Below are 13,711 nucleotides of genomic sequence, written 5' to 3'. Positions count from 1 at the left end.
GGTGTTTTTGGTTGTCACAACTTGCCGGGAGTGCTACTGGCATCCGGTGGGTAGAGGTGAGGGATGCTGCTAAACAGCCTAAAACGCACAGCCCTGAAAGTTAATAGTGCTGAGGTTGAGAAACCTAAAGTTTCTAAAGGTATCACCCAATCAAGCTTAATTCAGAAAAAGCCCTAATCAAACCTCTTGAATTAGGACAGCATCCGATTCCTGTTGCTGTCACAGCCTCTCCATTACTTTGTGCAAACCCCTTACCTGCCCTGAGGCACCAAGCAGGAACTCGCCCAACCCCTTCTTTCTTTTTTTTGTTTTGTTTTTGTAAAACACCTCAAATGTTACTCATGGTACGAAATTATTTCATAAGCACCGCGTTGGTACAGAAAAACACATAGCCTAGAGCGCATCCTTTAAAACCAGAATAGCCAAGTGAAAAGTCAGTAGAGATTCTTATTTTTACTTGAAAAATAAAAATAAAAACAACAACCACAAAAAAACTAAGGTGCATACTGGGAATTGAACAACTATGGTTTTTCTTTCGAGGGATGTGACACCCATGTTTTCTGGTCAGTAATGTTCTATCAAACATTGTACTAAACCAAACCAATCCAGGCAGATAGATGACCAGTGAAGCTGTTTGCTATCTCCTGCTTGTACTGAGCTAGACCAGAAGAACACTATCTTGGTGGGATTATTTTGACAGCGAGAAGGAAGTGCAGAGCCCCTATCCCAACAGAAAACCTAAGGAGCTGATTTACACAGAAAGAGTTTTAAGCAAACCTGCACAAACACTAGCATGCTCTAAGAAAGGAAACCTTTTAGACTACTTCCAGCATACACTCATTGTTGCCCAGTAAAATAGGAATACCAACATAGAAAGCATTTTTGCTTTCATAGCACTAACAGCTAGAAAGCACAGCATATAATACTTTGATCTTGAAGTGGGTAATCACAGAAGTTCCAAGATTATATCCACTAGGTTAGCCAGAGTATTCATCTATAAAAATATTTTTTCAAAAACACGTAAATGAGTTATAGAAACAATGGGACTACATCAGGACCAGCAGAAGACAGTGATACAAGGACTACACATATAAGACTAGAAATTGATTTCTTTTTTTAAAAATAAGTTTATTTATTTTTGGTTGCGTTGGGTCTTTGTTGCACTGCACAGGCTTACTGTGGTGGCTTCTCTTGTTGCGGAACATGGGCTCTAGGTGTGCAGGCTTCAGTAGTTGTGGCTCATAGGCCCTAGAGTGCAGGCTCAGTAGTTGTGGCGCACAGGCTTAGCTGCTCTGCAGCATGCGGGATCTTTGCAGACCAGGGCTCGAACCCATAGTCCCCTTCATTGACAGGTGGATTCTTAACCACTGCGCCACCAGGGAAGCCCAGACATTGATTTTCACATGTAGCTTTTAGGTAAAGGACATCTCTCTAAGTTGATTTCTACAGCCAAGACTAGCTGTGATAGTAGCATTTTCAGAAATCTTGAGATGGGCAGCTAGCTTGAGTTAAACTCTAGATAAACACTCCCAGTCAAAAACCCCATAGAGGCTGCAGGACTGAAACTCTGACCCATATAAGCTGTGAGTGCACAAAAAGCCTGGTGGGACATGCAAGGCCCGCTGGGCAAGAGGGCTGGTGATGGTGGGTTCTTCCAATATGGACACGCTAACATGTATGCTGGGAAAGGGCCCCCCAGGTGGAATGCTGGGCTTGGGCTTGCTGCGGGAGCCACTCAGAAGCCCCTGAGAGAGGTGTCTACTCCGGGAGGAGTACTAGGGTTACTGAAGACAAGAACGTGTCCCTGGAAGGTCAGGTAATTTTCTTCTGACCCATCAATACTTAACATTAATGAAGGGTTGCAGAACAGTCAGTCTTTCCGAGATGTATTCTTCTGACGTCATTAGCCAAAGCCTCTCCCAGTCTATTCGGCTGGTGATGTCCAGAAAGATCCCAATACCTGGAGGTGGGACTTGGGGCCGCATATTGTTCTGGGAACCTGGCAATGAAGATGATTTGCGCAATGAAGATGATTTGCACAATGAAGTAACCACTAAACCGCAGCTTAAGTCCAGTCCTCGGCCTTCTTTTTCTGCTTGAGAGTCCAGGAACATTTCCTTAAAAGCCAGAAAATCCGTAAACGTGAGCAGCATGTCGAAGATGTCACTGGCCACTTCATCTTTATGGTGCTGTAAAGTTGTAGTGAAAGCCTCCATGTTAAATCCAGGAATCCGCTCCAACAGCTCTTCTATATACTTTTCCACCAAAGAAATACATTCGTTAAAAACAGGCGTGTATGTGAGCTTCTTCTCTTCCGTGTCTTCAAACTCCTGGTAGTAAATCCTTGTCCGTGAAATTCCTCTGTAATAAACGGAACTCATCATCCATGATAATGTCCTCTAAATATCCAACCACAGCATCAAATTCTGCATCAGAGGTGGAAGAGAAAGTGCGAAGCTCTCTTCCTCTATGGCGTCCATCGCCGCCGCCACTGTCTCATCCACCGGGCGCGGGCGAGGTGCCCGCGGGCCTTGTACCCCACCCGCGGCCCGGGCCCGGGCGCAGCCTCAGCTCTGCTCCGCAGACACCCAAGCGGCACCGGGAAGGCCTCGCCGCCGAGGCCACTCCTGGCTCATGGCCCAGCCGGGTAGCGCATGCGCACGAGGCCTGGGCCTCAGGCTCCCTGGCTGCGGCCACGCGCCGGCCTCGAAGTCCGGCCAGGCCTCACTAAGCTCGCCACTGCCGCCGGCCACCCCTGCTTTCTTACACCCTACAAACCGAACCATTCTTCCCGCCAACTGAACGAATTCCTGACTTGGAAACAAGATATTTTGAAGTCCCAGCCCGAGGACCGGCTGGGCTACTGGCCCAAGAAGGAAAGTGAACCAACAGACTTTTCTATCCTACACTTAAAGTAATTCAAAACCCAAAGTAACAAAAAGAATGGGTTTATAATCAGAATGATGAGTTTATATTTCTTGTTTCTTCATCACTTTGTTTTAGGAAGCCGGGAAAGAAAAACTCTTGCCCTTGGTAACTAACTTTTGAATCACCAGCAGAGGGCAGGCATTGCTCACCTAAAGGAAACCCGGAGTTGCCCGTCTGCGTTCAAGTACAGACTGAAATGCCAGTATCCGCAGGAACCCGCTGCTGGATCAACTCCATCTCCTGGTCGTTTTCTTTCTTTCTTTCTTTTTTTTTTGCTGTACGCGGGCCCCTCACTGCTGTGGTCTCTCCCGTTGCGGAGCACAGGCTCCGGACGCGCAGGCTCAGCGGCCATGGCTCACGGGCCCAGCCGCTCCGCGGCATGTGGGATCTTCCCGGACCGGGGCACGAACCCGCGTCCCCTGCATCGGCAGGCGGACTCTCAACCACTGCGCCACCAGGGAAGCCCTGGTCATTTTCTTGATCCCTGTCACAAGTGACACGATTAAAGTCGTCTCACGCAGTTATAATTCTGTATCAGGAAAGATTTGATTTCTTCTCCTTTTGGGAGACAACTACGTTGAGGTGATGTGAAAATCTTTCTTGAAAAAAAAAGTATTATTTTTCCTAATTAAAAATAAAGCCTAAGCATTGAGGAAAATCAGAAAAAAATATAAAAGCACAAAGGGAAGGAAAATTTCACCTCCCAGAGATGATCCCTGTTGGTTTGCTTTTTGGAGCTTTTTCTTCTAATCTCTTTTCTATGAACACTTCTGAAATGTATTTCCAGCAGGAACACACGAGGGGTCCTAGACACACTGATAAATGTTTAAACATGCCGTGCTTTCTCGCCTCTGTGCCTTTGCTCACCCAGCTGAACTGGAGACGCCTTTACTAATCTCTGAAAATCCAAATCCAGGATAGTTTTGAAAGTCAGGCTCAAATGTCGTGCTTGATCCTCCCCAGCTGGAATCGATTTGTTTTCTCTGTAGTTTTTGTGTCACTCTGTTTATGACTCTCATGGCAATTACCATCTTTTGCCTTGTATTATGATTTGTATGTACAGTTGAATCTTCCTACTAGGTAGGTCTAAATCTTTTGAACGTGGGAATATCAACTTCATCTTTCTACCCTCCATAGCAGAACATAGGGTTATCACGTAGTAAATATTCATAAATATTTGTAAAAAGGAGGAAGAAAGGAAGGAAAGATGGAATGCCATTTATAATGCCATCTGGTGGAATATTTCTCAGAGTAAAAGATTCGGAGTTGAATTGTGTCTTCCAAAATGATATGTTGAAGTCCTAATACCCTGATACCTGTGAATACGACCTTATTTGGAAATGGGGTCTTTGTAGATGTAATCAAGTTAAGATGAGGCCACGCTGGATTAGAATGGGCCCTAGACCCAATGACTCTAAGGAAAAGGATATATGGTCACAGAGGCCCACAGAGAGGGGGGATGACCCTGTGATGACCAGGCAGAACCTGCCATGATGCATCTACAAGGCAGGGATTGCCGGCTACCACCAGAAGGTGGAAGAGGCAAAGAAGGATTCTTCCCTGGAGTCTTCAAAGAGAGCATGACCCTGCTGACACCTTCATTTCAGACTTGTAGCCTTTAGAACTGTGAGAGAATAAATTTCCGTTATTTTAATCCGCCCAGTTTGTGGGAATTTGTGACAGCAGCCCAAGGAAACAAATGCATCATGTTCAGAACTCTTAGTGACAACAGTCCCCCCAGGAGTGAAGGGCAGTTCCATGGATATTTGGATGGAAGTCAGAATTCCAAGGAGATATAAGGAGTTCTTGGTGAGAATCAGACAGAAGTGGGTTTTTAATGGGTTCAAAGGTAGGTTTCAGTTGTTTCTTGGCCAAAATTTTAGCACAGGCACTCCGTCTTTTCCCTTCATTTATTTTATTTTTCCCCCGCTTCATTTATTTTTGAAGGCATTTGGCCTGACTGAAGGTCTTTGAAAAACATGGCAAAAGTGAACCATCTGATTTCTTCCGTGTCATCAACGGAGTATTTCTAAATGCATGTAATGGTATTGGAATCTTCTTATCTCCTAAGTAGTTTCTGTTGTATCACGATATATTTGAAAGGATGATGCACGATATATTTGAAAGGATGATGTGAAAAGCTAAAATATGGTACCCACCTAGCTCAAACTCTTAGAAGGGAAGGATGGATTTTCATGTACTGCAGCCATTCATTTATGTGTTATCCTAATTAAGGTTCTTATGGATTCTGAGGGTTAAATTATAACTGGGAAAATATTGCCAAAGTAGGGGAATGGAGTTTCCTCTCTGAAATAAGCACAATTGTTCCCTCTCACCCCCACGACTCAGGTAACTTAGATTTTATGGTCCAAGATAGGTAGATCAATTCTTAGAATAAAACGACTTGCTGGGAGGTGTAGGTGAGACTGCTTGGTATATGTCATCATCTCTCCCCATAGTAGGAAACATACATCAGCAGACATCTAGATGACTTTCCTTGGGTTCCCATGGTAACCTTCACATGCCGCCAGAATGGCAGGAATAATGATGAAGATGATGGTGACAGGGATAACAATGCGTCATCACTGGAACAAAAACAATAGCAAACACTATTTATTCCAGAAAGGATTTTAACCTAGCAGTGTCTGGCACATAGTATCCACTCAATGAAAGTGCTGGATGAAAGGAAAACATGAATGAATGAATGAGAGGAATTGAATCCCTTATAGCAGTGCCCTTTATTGCTTTGCGACTGAGTTTATTTCTGTAATTTCCTACCTCGACGTCTGGGAGTGAGGGAGGCTCAGTAGATACTGACAATACATGGCCAGAGCTGTTAATTTCAAGCAGTAATGAGTTTTGGTTTTTCTATATCATCTCCTGTCTCTTCAGGGTCACTGGCTCCTGAGCATATTAGGGCTGGGATTTGATCCTAGACAAAGATTTCAGGGCTGCTGTGATACATTGTCTACAAAACCAAAGGCAAGGGACTTCCCTGGTGGTGCAGTGGTTAAGAATCCACCTGCAAATGCAGGGGACACAGGTTTGAGCCCTGGTTTGGGAAGATCCCACATGCTGCAGAGCAACTAAACCCACGAGCCACAGCTACTGAGGCCCGCGTGCCTAGAGCCCGTGCTCCACAACAAGAGAAGCCATCACAATGAGAAGCCTGTGCACCGCAATGAAGAGTAGCCCCTGCTCACTGCAACTAGAGAAAGCCTGTGCGCAGCAGTGAAGACCCAACACAGCCCAAAACAAAACAAAAAAACACCCAAAGGCAACTACATTGAACGTTAGCAATGCCCATGACATTTCTGCTTTCAGCTTCTGGTAAGTCACTGGATTAAGTTTCTATTGGCTAAAAATAATATTGCCATTTGAGTATTTCTTGACCTTAGGATCAATGCTAATTGATTTATTCAACAAATATTTTTTGGATACCTACTATGGGCCAGGTGCTTTTAAGGCACTGAAGTTTTTTAGTGAACAAAATGCCTCCATGGAGCTGAAATTCCAGCAGGGAAAGAGTAATAAGAAATAAAAGTGTAAAACAATATCAGGTGTTGGTCATACTATGAATCAGAACAGCAGAATAAGAGGATGGAGAATGTTGGCGAGGCAGGGATCTCTATTTTATTTTATTGTTTTAATTGAAGTAGAGTTGATTTTCAATGTTGTGTTAGTTTCTGGCGTACAGCAAAGTGATTCAGTTATACACATATGTATTTTTTTCATACTCTTTTCCATTATGGTTTATTATAAGATGTTGAATACGGTTTCCCGTGCTATACAGTAGGACCTTGTTATTTATCTGTTTTATACATAGTAGTTTGTATCTGCTAATTCCAAACTCCTAATTTATCTCTCCCCCATCCCCTTTCTCCTTTGGTAGCTGTAAGTTTGTTTTCTGTGTCTGTGCAGGGGTCTCTATTTTAGACAAGGTGGCCAGGGAAGGCTTCTCCGAAGAGGTGACACTTCAGCAGAGACTTAAATGAACTGAGAGAGTGAATTGTGGGAAAATCTTTGGGAAGAACATTCAGGCAGAGGGAATGGCATGTGAGAAGACTCTGAGCTAGGAATGAACTCGAGGTGTTTGAGGAGCGGTGTGGCTAGAGTGAAAAGAATAGGTCTGAGAGTTTAAGGAGATGAGGTTGCAGGGTACATGGGGGCCTATAGAGCGTAGGAAAGAGCTTAGATTTTATTCTGAGTGTGATTGGGAGCCACTGGAGGGTTTTGAGAAGAGGCATGACATGATCTGGCTTATATTTTGAAAAATAAAAATCCCTCAGGCTGCTGTGACTGTAACAGAGAAGATTTGAAGCATGGAGTTTAGCCAGGTGGCCACTGCAGCAGTTCAGGGAAGAAATCAAGGTGCTCAGACCAGGGTGGTGCAATGTGGTCTGTTTCTGGGCATGTTCTGAAGGTAGAGGCAGTGGGACTTGCTAACGAATGAAGTGTGGGATGTGAAGGCATGAGAGAGATGTCAAGGAAGATTTCTAGGGTGTGGGTGGGTGTATACTTTTCAGTTATGGGGGAGACAGGGAGAGACACATTATGAGGAACAAAGTCAAGATCTGTTTCAGCTATGTTAAGTTGGAGATGCCTATTAGACTTCTGAATATCATGTTCTTCTGATAAGTTATAGATGTGTGTGTGGGTGTGTGCATGTGTGTAAAATAATATGAAGAAATGGGATGGAATTAAAAGAGCACTGGACACGATGTCCAGAAGCCTGGACCCAGCTGTAGGAAAAAGAATAAAAAAGCTATGTGACGGTAAGCATATAACTTAATTAACTTCTTGGGTCTGATTTTATCTTTAAAATGAAAAAGTTCATTAAGATGATCTCTTTCGGGGCTTCCCTGGTGGCGCAGTGGTTGAGAGTCCGCCTGCCAATGCAGGGGACGCGGGTTCGTGCCCCGGTCCAGGAAGATCCCACATGCCGTGGAACGGCTGGGCCCGTGAGCCATGGCCGCTGAGCCTGCGCGTCTGGAGCCTGTGCTCCGCAACGGGAGAGGCCATGATAGTGAGGGGCCCGCGTACAGGAAAAAAAAAAAAAAAAGATGATCTCTTTCTACTATTTTCAAATCCTGTGATTCCGGCTTGTGGTATTTCTACCATGTAACTCTAGGCCCTTGTAGAGTAGCTTCCCTGTTGCCCTAAGAAGGCTATCAATGTCCTAAGCTTTTCCTGAAGGCATGCTTGTCTGGGCAAAGGAGACAGTGCTTTGACCCATTCATTCATTCTCCATCACCAATAGTTGGAGCATGATGAATCCATGATAAAGAGAGTTTTTAGTTAATGTACGTTCTCGTTCTTACATAATGGGTGAGTTGTGGTTGTCCTGTACTTAAGATGTTACACTGTGGACCTGTTATGAGGGAAGCCACCTCCATTGCATGGGAGGAAAGGTTTAATCTCAAGAGTGAAAAAATGCATTTAGACGAACACCACATCCCACCTCTAACATTTACTACATGGCCCCCACCTTAACTGTGAACTCCAGTGGGCTTGCCTCAGTTTCGTATTAGTTGACTGCTTGATGTACGTCACTTGGCATTGCTGCTGAAGCTCTCATTGAACTGCTTCCTTCATTGCCTTCTAGATCCAGATAACCCTCATTCTCTGCTTACTTCCCTGATCCTTTCTTTCCTGTGTCATTGTCATTTGCTGACCTTTCCTTTTCCTCCCCATTCCTTGAATAATGGACTCTCTCCATAAGGTCCTATTCCTGGTTTTGTGTTTATTCCCTTTTCTTTCTGCACATCCTTCCTGGACCATATTATTTTCTGCCTCGACTTCCTCCACCACTTGGATAACATTGATTCCTAAATCCTCAACTCTGACCTCTCTTAGGAGCTTCCTGTTTTCAAATGATGATTAGGCATCTTTGTTTGTATGTCTTCCACATGGCAGATCTAAAATCGAAGTAATTATCTCCTCCCTCTTCTCCCAAACTGATTTTTGTTCTCTTGTGTTCTGTATCTTGCTTAATCCCATTATCGAATCATTCAAGCCAGAAGTCTCAGAGTCAGCCTTTTAACTTCCATCTTGTTCGTTGCCATAGTCAGGCTCCAAGATGGCCCCCAATTATCCTCACCTCCTGCTGTTTGAATCTTTTTATGGTCCCCTTCAACAATGTATCATGATTGCTTTGTGTGACCAAAGAATATACTAGAAGTGATGGTGTGTGGCTTCTCAGGTTAAGTTATAAGAGAAAGTACCACTTCACCTTATTCTCTTTTAGGGCACTTGCTCTGGGGGAAGCCAGCTGCCGTATCATAAAGACACTCAAGTGGCCCTATGGGGAGGTCCATAGGGGAAGGAACTGCGTCCTCTTGCCCACAGTTAGCATCAACTTGTCAGCCATATGAGTGAACCATCTTGGTCGTGGATCCCCTAACCCCAGTCAAACCTTCAGATGGTGTAGCCCTGGACGATCTACTGACTGCAATCTGAGAGAGATCCTGAGCCAGAACAGCTAAGCTGTGCTTGAACTTCCTGACCCACAGAAAATTGGTAAAATAATTGATAAAAAAATTATCATTATTTTAAGCTGATACACTTGGAGTAATTTGATATAAAGAAACAGATGACAAAAATATTTATAAACCACATTTTCTTAATCACTGAATTCTTTTTTTTTTGCGGTACGTGGGCTTCTCACTGTTGTGGCCTCTCCCGTTGCGGAGCACAGGCTCCGGACGCGCAGGCTCAGCGGCCATGGCTCACGGGCCCAGACGCCCCGCGGCATGTGGGATCTTCCCGGACCGGGCCACGAACCCGTGTCCCCTGCATCGGCAGGCGGACTCTCAACCACTGCGCCACCAGGGAAGCCCCGTCAGTTACCTTTTAAAAATATCAATCTGATAATGTTATTCCACTCCTATATCCTATATCAGTCAGGATAGCCTGAAGTTTTGTTGCGGTAATAAATAATCTCCAAATCGAAGTGGCTGAGACAACAAAGGTTTATTTTTTACTCCTGCTGCAAGTCCACTGTCATTCATTGTAATCACTCAGGAACTGAGGCTGACAGAAAAGCCAGTATCTTAAGATTGCTGGTCACTGGCTGGAGGTAAAAGAGAAGGTGGCAAAGCATGCACTGGCTCTTAAACGTCCATGCGTAGGTGACCCCCGTCACTTCTATTCACATGTCATTGGCCAAAACAAGTCATATGATCACTTCTAACTTCAGGTGGGCGGGGAAATTCTATCCCATCATGTACCTGCTTAAAACTTTGACTGGTCCCACACTGCTTTTGTTTATTTATTTTCTTAGAAGTATAGTTGATTTATAATGTTGTGTTAATTTCTGCTGTATAGCAAAGTGACTCAGTTATACATATATATATATATATATATATATATATATATATATATATACTCTTTTCCATGATGGTTTATCACAGGATATTGAATATAGTTCCCTGTGCTATACAGTAGGTCCTTGTTGTTTATCCATCCTATATATACTAGTTTGCATCTGCTAATCCCAAACTCCCAATCTTTACCTCCCCCCCGACCCCCACCCTTGGCAACCACAAGTCTGTTCTCTATGTCTGTGAGTCCACATTGCTTTTAGACTAAAGTCCAAATCCCTTTGCAGAGTATGCAAGGTCCTTTGTGATTTGGGCGCAGTCTACGTTCTCAACATCAACTCCTCCCACTCTCTACTTTTCACCCAATGCTCTGCTCCAGTTACACTGAATTGCTCTCATTTCTAGAACATTCTATGTACTTTCTTGCCTCTGTGCCTTTGTACATGTTGTTAAATGTGCCTGGCAGACAACTACTCATCCTTCAAGGCCTTATTTTCCCTTTCTTTATGAAGCCATCCCAGAACTCCCTAAATAGTCACTCCTTCCTCTTTGACCCCACTCTAATTTGTCAATATCTCCATTATAGCATACTTTTCAACACATCACAGGGTAGGAAGTTATTTATTTCTATATCTGTCTCTTCTCTAGTCTAGAACTCCCTTAGGGCAGGACCAATGTCTTTACTCACATTTATGTGGCCATGCCAAGCACAGAACCTGGTGTAGCTTAAGAAATATTTGTTGAATGGGGGCTTCCCTGGTGGCGCAGTGGTTGAGAGTCCGCCTGCCGATGCAGGGGACATGGGTTTGTGCCCCGGTCTGGGAAGATCCCACATGCTGTGGAGCGGCTGGGCCCGTGAGCCATGGCTGCTGAGCCTGTGCGTCCAGAGCCTGTGCTCTGCAATGGGAGAGGCCACAACAGTGAGAGGCCCGCATACCGCAAAAAAAAAAAAAAAAAAAAAAAGAAATATTTGTTGAATGAATGCATAAATGTTCTTTTCCACAATCCCGGGATATTAATCATATACCCTCTACTCTCTGGTTCATGTACTTCAAGGGATTTCTGCCATCTTATTTCTTTCCCACTATGTCATTTTATATCTCCCACTTTCTAATAAAAGACTGACTCTTTCACTTAAAAACCCAAGAAGTCTGTTAGTCATACCCCATGAATTCCCTAAGTAGCTCTGATTGAACTCTCACTTGTGATTCCCGACTAATTTCAATCACATTTAATGCCAGTATTTATTGCACTCTTTATATGCCAGACACAGTGCTCGGTACTGGGGGACATGAAGACAAATGATAGTGTCTGTGCTCTTTGAATCTTGCACCAACATACTCTATTTCACCCACACCTTCGTGTGTACAGTGAGATCTGATTAGGTGCCTACATAGAGGGGGTTAGCTAAAGTTCCTATTCCCATTTTTTTCTCACTGTAGGATCCATATAGTCCTTTAGTGGGAAGGAAGAGTCTTCCTTCCCACCATCTATTAACATTCAGGCTGTTACTTGGCAGTGTTGGCCACTTTAATTATTAACCAACAACAACAGATTAAATAAAAATTTTAGGACAGGAATCTGGAATTTGAGATGAATACATTTCATAAGTCAGAGTGAATTAGGAATGTTCTTGACCTGGAGTGATATTACGGTGTGGGGTGGGGAGTAGCTGGGCACCTTGAAATGTGTCCAGTCTGGATTGAGATGTTCAGTGATTGTAAAATACACAATAGAGTTTGAAGATAATACAAAAAATTGAGAATCCTATAATCATTTTTCATATTGATTACATATTGACGTGATAGTATTTTGGATATATTGTGCTAAGTAAAATGTATTATTAAAAATTATCTCATCAGTTTCTTTTTTACATTTTTAATGTGGCTACTAGAATATATCAAGTTACATATGTAGCTCACCTTTAGGGTTGGCATTACATTTACAGCAGACAGCCCTGGTCTAGAAGTTAAACATCACCCATTCGGTTGGTTGTTGCTTCCACCTTCCTTCTTTCCCTTCCTCCCTCCTCCCTTCCTTCCATGCCTCCCTTCCTTTACTGAGCATCTTTTATGTTCAGGTTCTCTTCTAGTCTCTGGGTTCTTTCTAGCAACGTCCAATTTAATGGCAAAGAAATTCAGAGAAACAAATGATTACACTCTAGTGATAAGTACTTTCTTAGGCCATATATTGGGAGTCCTTTGGGGGAGAATTTGATTCCGAGGAGCTGAGGAAACTTGAGCTGACTTTCAGTTCTGCCTGCAGCCTTCTGTGGGAAATGGCTGCCCCCAATCAAACCAGTCTCTATAATTATGGCTCTAATTACTCGCCTAATACTGCAAGGGAACAATGACCCTTTCAGTCATGTCAGGAGTGGAAGGAGAAAGGAAAAGGAGCTCAAAAATTGGGACTATACAGTGTACAAAACACTTGCTCTGGGCTTCACATGTACCACCTAACTTCATCCTCTCCACAGACCTTTGGATTATGTATTACTGTAATTACAGGTAAGGAAACCAAGGCTTAGAGATATTCAGGAACTTGCACATCTCACCTTGGCCAACTGTCTTCAAAGAGGCATTGGATAATTGGGTGTGGCTGGCTCAGTGCTAATCCTTCACTAAAATGAGGGAATTGTCTTATTGATCATGAACTAATAATATCATCTCATACACAAAGGATATTTCATGGCTTTAATTTTTTTTTTAATTTTATTTATTTGTTTTTATTTTTGGCTGCATTGGGTCTTCGTTGCTGTGCACAGGCTTTCTCTAGTTGCGGCGAGAGGGGGCTACTCTTCGTTGTGGTACGTGGGCTTCTCATTGTCGGGCTTCTCTTGTTGCGAACACGGGCTCTAGGCACGCAGGCTTCAGTAGTTGTGGCACGTGGGCTCAGTAGTTGTGGCTTGCAGGCTCTTGAGCACAGGCTCAGAAGTTGTGGCACATGGGCTTAGTTGCTCTGCGGCATGTGGGATCTTCCCGGGCTAGGGCTCGAACCTGTGTCCCTTGCATTGGCAGGCAGATTCTTAACCACTGTGCCACCAGGGAAGCCCCATGGCTTTAATTTTTAAATCTTTTCCTTTATTATTTTTTTACCTTTCATTTTTCTAAAATTGAAGTATAGTTGATTTACAATCTCATGGCTTTTAATATCCATGATCAATTTATAGTAATTTTGGTCCAGCTTCCTTATTTCAACAATTCTGCCATTTGGTCAAATGTCACTATCAGGATCCTAGTGAGTTCTGTTCTATCTGTTATCCATCTTTCCTGTGCGAGTTAACTTCTGCTTTCATCTCAGGAGTTTTTCAGTGGTAGTATATTACGTCTCAGATGACAGAATGCTTTCTATTAATGGGAGAGAAGAGCTCTCAGAGGCCTTTACCTTTTCACGTTAAGCTCCTATTTTCATTTTGTTTCTATCAATTATTATTTCCTTTCACGTTTTTCAGTTTGAATAAC

General features: G+C 43.5%; 1 long non-coding RNA gene and 1 pseudogene across 2 annotated transcripts in view; one reads left to right on the top strand and one right to left on the bottom strand.

Annotated features, from left to right (window-relative positions):
* The window catches only part of LOC115856575 (uncharacterized), a 367,268-nt gene that overhangs the window by 56,513 nt on the left and 297,044 nt on the right, over positions 1–13,711 (top strand). The gene's annotated exons all lie outside the window — the stretch shown is intronic.
* On the bottom strand, positions 1,836–2,483 carry LOC115856602 (ADP-ribosylation factor-like protein 2-binding protein pseudogene; annotated as a pseudogene).

The sequence above is a fragment of the Globicephala melas genome, chromosome 17 (genome assembly GCF_963455315.2).
Source record: "Globicephala melas chromosome 17, mGloMel1.2, whole genome shotgun sequence".
NCBI classification, from domain to species: domain Eukaryota; kingdom Metazoa; phylum Chordata; class Mammalia; order Artiodactyla; family Delphinidae; genus Globicephala; species Globicephala melas.
The sequence above is the reverse complement of the archived record's forward strand: the minus strand, read 5'-3'. Positions and strand labels throughout refer to the sequence as shown.